This window comes from Primulina tabacum, chromosome 5 (assembly GCF_025594145.1).
Source record: "Primulina tabacum isolate GXHZ01 chromosome 5, ASM2559414v2, whole genome shotgun sequence".
Classification (NCBI taxonomy): Eukaryota; Viridiplantae; Streptophyta; class Magnoliopsida; order Lamiales; family Gesneriaceae; genus Primulina; species Primulina tabacum.
In genome coordinates this window covers 44,086,084-44,092,607 of record NC_134554.1, presented here as the reverse complement: position 1 = coordinate 44,092,607, position 6,524 = coordinate 44,086,084, and positions in this window count along the sequence as shown.

The following is a 6,524-nucleotide window of genomic DNA, read 5'->3' as shown; positions in this document are numbered from 1 at the left end:
AACCAATCTGACGAGGAAGACTGTGAAGTTTGAGTGGTCCAATGAATGTCAAAGTGGATTTCAAGAGTTGAAAGATAGGTTGACTGACAGCTCCGATACTTGCATTGCCCAGTGGTTCAGAGGACTTTGTTGTTTATACTGATGCGTCGAAGAAGGGCCTCGGTGCATTGCTGATGCAACGTGGAAAGGTTATAGCCTATGCTTCTCGTCAGTTGAAGGACTACGAGAAAAATTATCCTACGCATGATCTGGAACTAGCAGCTGTGGTATTCGCCTTGAAAATCTGGAGACACTATTTATATGGCAAAAATTGTGAAATTTTCACGGACCACAAGAGTTTAAGGTACTTGTTTTCTCAGAAAGAACTAAATATGCGTCAGAGACGGTGGTTAGAGCTTGTCAAAGATTATGATAGTGACGATTAGTTACCACCCTGGGAAAGCGAATGTTGTAGCGGATGCATTGAGCCGTAAGACAAGTTCTTCTTTGAGTTCTATGATCCCGAAACCGTTGTTGTTAGACTTGCAACGAGAAGAGATAACTTTGGTAGTACTAGGAACCATTGCTCGCTTTTCAGCGTTGATCATTCGGGCTACATTGACGGACAAAATCCGTAGAGAGCAGGCCAATGATGTACAGTTGACTAGAGATGAGAGCCAGAGCAGAGGAGAAAGGTAATTCAGAGTATGGGATGAATAAAGATGGTTTGATGACATTCAGAGGCCGTATATGTATTCCTACTGGTGATGATATTCGGCGAGACGTCTTGACAGAGGCACATACCGCGCCATACTCGATACATCCAGGTAGTACCAAGATGTATCAGGATCTTCGTAGACTTTATTGGTGGCCAGATATGAAGAAGGATATTGCCATTTTTATTTCTCAGTGTCTCACTTGTCAGCAGGTGAAAATCGAACACCAAAAACCTGTTGGGACATTGCATTCATTGCCGATTCCTCAATGGAAATGAGAGCTCATTACAATGCACTTCGTGGTTGGTCTTCCCAAAACGCAGAAAGGTTATAACTCTATTTGGGTTATATTGATCGGTTGACCAAGTCAGCGCATTTTCTTCCAGTCAAGACAACGTATTCCATGAACTAGTATGCCGAAGAATACATAGCAGAGATTTTCAGACATCATTGTGTTCCTGTGTCGATCGTGACCCTAGATTTACTTCAGAGTTTTGGATGAGTTTACATAGAGCCTTGGGTACACGGTTAGCATTCAGTACAACATATCATCCTCAGAGCGCGGTCAATCAGAGAGAGTTATTCAGATTTTAGAGGATATTGTGGGGACCCGGACGCTAATCATCTTCTTACTCATCTTTGGGAGTTAATTATCAATTAAGATAAACATGGTCTAAAAATTTTTCTTTTTTGAAAAATATAAGTGCGGAACGTAATGGAATTTAACTAATATACATCTCAGTATAAAAGTACAATAATGTACAACACTTATTCAAACTAGTCTAAGGTTCAACTACTAAATTTCAAGTATTAAACCAAGTCTACAACAAGTCCGGAATCACCACTCTAACTCATCTTCTCTCATCATCTTCTTGACCCCGATCCTGCCCCACCTGTTGTCATGCACACATACGAAACAAGACAACAGCCGGATACTCCGGTGAGAATAAATCCCAGTATAAAACATGGTAGACATGCATGTACACAATATAAATCATAAAGCATACTATCATGCATAAAATCAATAGCAATAGGTTCATAGTCTATGGAACTAAATCAAAATAAGCATGCAGTAACAATGGGTTCCATAATCTCTGAAACCAAAATAAAATTAACATGCAACTCAATTCAATTCATATCCTTGACTCAACTCAACTTTAACTCTAGGGATCCCGGTGTGAATAAGACGTCACTGTCTGTCACCTACCCTCCCAATCGGGGGTGACTGTACGTCTTATTCCTAGACTTCGGCCCTGTCTGTATCGAATATCTACAATCGGAGTGACTCTGATCCGAAGCGTCGATACCACCGAACATCTAGTAATTTGGCGAATCTACCAAATGACTTTCCTATCTCAAATGCTTGAATATAAATCTATAAACAAAGCATAATCATAGAAAAAGATAAACAACAATTCTAGTATGTGATTTTGTTGGGAAACTCAAATTGAATCTCATTTGAGTTGTGTCTTCCCAAAACAAAACATGAATTATACCTTTGTCTTCCCGGTCTGACGAAGACGTAAGTCTTGTATTCCAATCTGTCCATACCCAGTCTGGCAATGACAATCACATTAATACAATATCAGTATATAATTCGATTCAAAACCTGTTCTGATCAATACTCAAATCAGTATATAATTTGATCCATATCTGATGCGATCCCGCCCACGAGATCTTTAATTTTTCCCGATCTTTGAAACAAGTAATTGATAGGTGTAAAAATCGCCTCTAGATCACGCGGTCTAGCAACAATTCATCAACGATAGAAACAATCTCGTTCAACAGAACCTCCAAAGAACCCTGTCCTTGGCAAACCCTCGTGATATTCGATTGACAAAACGCCACAAAAGATAAATCTTTTGATAAGTTTGATTTGATACAACGCAAAAAGTTATAACGAAACTTAATCTTGTTTTTGAGAGAATTCTCAAAGAAGTTTTTATAAACTCAATCAATAATGAACAAAAGTTGTTTTCAATCAATAAAATTCGTCTATATATTGATACCAAATCAAAAAATATGAAATCTACTTGCCAAGATAATAAAAACTCTAAAATAGGAAAGTAGGATTCTTCCCGAAACTGACTCGCGCTCGGGCGGTCAAATATTACCGCTCGAGCGCAAGGCTTCTGTACTACTCGCGCTCGGACAGTAAGTATGGCGCTCGGGCGGTAATATTTGACCCGCTCGGGCGCCGATGCTGCTGGACTCAACTTCATCTATCACTTGAATAATGTTCTTGTGACTTCCAAACTCACTTCCATGCATCAAAAACCCTCCAGCACTTTGCACCTCGCTTGTAAGACCTTCTTCATTGCTCATAAGTCCGTGCAATGCTTCCTTGAACTTCTTCAATCGTCCCCTCGTGATTGGTCCCTCCGGCAACTCCAAAGGGTCCCATGCTTTCCTTGGCGCCTGCCATCCGTGTTCGCATCATCCTCCCCTTCTTGAAAAGGATTTGTCCTCAAATCTTTGATACCTACACAAAAACGAAGCAAGTTAGTAATAACAAGAATTGTATGACTAATATGCTTACCTTTAAACTCAAGTTTGTAGGTGCTATCGCCCACCCGCGACATCAACGTTTCGATCCCTAACTCCATGGCAGCATTCACCATCAACTCATCAACATCAACATATACCAAATAGTAAAGGCACCAAATGATAAATATGATTAAGTATCACAAAAATCAGATTTCTCCCCTTCTTAGACCTAGTCAACACCAAAATAATATCCACACACGTGTACGACCATAGTTCACTAGGAATAAGATATAACTGATGCCTGACATATGAATACACTCGACATGTCATTCTCCTGTATGTAATGCATATACCCAATCACACTCAACATGTCGTTTCATGTGCAACCAACACATAAAATCATTCATTTTATCAAAGGTAAAAACACCACTATATGCATCACTAGTACGTAACTCATGCAATGAATGTAGAATGACGAATTTATTCTCCTTAAAATTGTACTCATATGAACATAAAAATTCTTATGTTCGATGCATGATTCACAATTCCACCCAATAGACCTCCTCATATGCAACCATAGTAAAAATTCATGCATCCTATCAATGACCCTATTTACTTCATGGCTACCAATCAAACAAAGGTCATGCGCCTCAATATCAAACAGAAACTCATGCAATAGGTGTGTGATGAAAATTTTATTCTCTTTAACATGTATTCATCATAACAAAGAAATAAGCATCTTCATCCCTGCACCTCTCAAAACCATAACCAAACAAATATAAATCATGCAAATAGGACACAGTAAATGTACTATCCATGCAATCATTTAACTCATCACATGAATTTAATTCTAATGCACACAAGTCATTGCCATGACAAAGCCTCATCAATTTGACAATCTTTGAACACTCAAAATAACTAAACATTTGAATTTAATTCATGCATTATATCACCATCCTCAACGCTGTGACTCCCTGACAAAATCGTCATCTCATCGTTAGACCATTTGGACATCACACTTTCAACACTCACCCCAATTCTTGAGCACAACACAGCAATGAACTAAGATAAGGACTAAAGTCATACCTGCTTACCTCACGGTGATTGCTCTCAACGCCAAATGGAATCATCCCATTGCATTTTTACACCTTCCACATTTGCTCGTCTCCTCATCACAACTTCATCACAGATATAATATCAGAATTCATAATCAGTATCAGTACAATCATAATCTCAATATCTGTACACTTAAGATCAGTAACAACACAACTCTGATATCAAATCCCAATCAATATCTTTCAAAATCATAACAATTGTATAAACAGTCTATTCTTTAATCTGACTTCAATTATACAATGTCTATTGTAGCAGAAACACTATATCTGATTCATATTCAATTCTGACAATATCAGAATTCAAATCAGTCTAAACATAACAAACTTACGTCCAGTTTTAGCCTGCGTCGGTAGGAATTCAGTACTGTAATCGGATTCAAAAACAGACGGACGAATTTTACGTGACATTCAATTTCTCACCCGAGGAGAACTTGGAGCTTTATCCCTCGTTTCTTTCCTTTTTAATCTGGAGGGTTTGCATGTAGGTATATATATATATACATATGCTACATGATACAAGGGCAAGTGGCATCGTGCATGTTCTGCACAAAGTCGCGCATATGCGCCGGTAGTTCGAACCAGCATTCTGTCAGCTCGCGCATATGCGCCATCTACGTCGCGCATATGCGCCAAACATTCTGCCCATCCCCGCGCATGTGCTCCATCTACGTCGTGCATATGCGCGAAAGGTTCTGCCTTCCTCGCGCATGTGCGCCCAACACGTCGTGCATGTGCGCGAGGACTTCTCCTTACATCTCATGTCAAATCTTCTTTTGGCTCTCCCGATTGATCCTTCCGTATATAATTATCTCAATTAATAAAATAAATCATTTCAGATTAATCTCAGATTACAGTAATAAAATCTCGGGCCTTACAGATATGCTCAGAGCTTGTACTATCGACTATCCTGGTAGTTGGGATTCCAAATTGCCTCTTGTTGAGTTCACGTACAATAACAGTTACCAAACGACGATTGGCATGGCACCGTATGAAGCACTTTATGGCAGAAAGTGTAGATCCCCCTTATATTGGGATGAGATTGGTGAGAGAAAGATGTTGGGTCCAGAGTTGGTCCAACAGTCAGCTGATGTTGTTGCTGTTATTCAAGAAAGGATGAAGACAGCACATTCAAGACAGAAGAGTGATGCTGATGTAAGACGTAGGCCGTTGCAGTTTCAGGTTGGAGATCATGTGTTCTTAAAGATTGCACCTCTTAAAGGTGTGATGCGGTTTGGAAAAAAGGGAAAGTTGAGTCCAAGGTTTATTGGCCCATTTGAGATATTGGACAGAGTTGGTGATCGAGCTTACAGATTAGCCTTACCACCAGATCTTGATAGAGTTCACAATGTTTTTCATGTCTCCATGCTCAGGAAGTATATTGCGAATCCTTCCCATGTTCTTCGTCACAAGCCATTGGATTTGACGCCAAATTTGACGTACCAAAGATTCCAATCCAAATTCTGGATCGCAAAGTTAAAGTATTGAGAAACAAAGAGATCGGCATTGTTAAAGTCCTTTGGACAAATCAATTGATTGAAGAAGCCACGTGGGAACCATGGGATGAGATGAAATGAAAGTATCCTGAGTTGTTTGCGCAGTGATGTCAATTTCGGGGACGAAACTCCTTTAAGGAGAGGAGATTGTAATATCCAAGCTTGGTGAACGGTACGGTTTAAGATTTCTTATGTTATGGACTATTTGGTTAAGTTTAAGTATAGTTTAGATGTTAAGAATTTGGATTTATGATTTATGGTATTGTTGATTATAAATGTTGTGTAGTCATAGTGTAGCGTCATTGCGATTTAATTCATTATCATTTGTATGTTGAGCCAATTGGTATGAGACCAATTGTAGTTGTTAGATAAGACATAGTGGTGCAACTTTCTTGCTGATAGTGTTGCCTAATTATGAGGAGAAGCGACGTTGCGATTCGATTTAGTTGCAAAGAGTATATTGTTGGCTACAGAGGAGAGTGCACCCGCGGTCCATTATGCAGTGCACCCGCGGTGATTGGACAGAAGAATCAGTGCACCCGCACTGGAAAAGAGACCGCACCCGCGTGTTTGGGCAGAACCTTCAGCGCACCCGCGGTCTGTTGAGCAGCGCACCCGCGGTCGTCGCCTTTGGATTTTCGGAAGTTGTACAGATTGCTTAGCGCACCCGCAGTATGAACTGTAGCCCACCCCGGTCGTGAACAGTAAAGTCGTGTTTTCGAGATTTAAGTGAT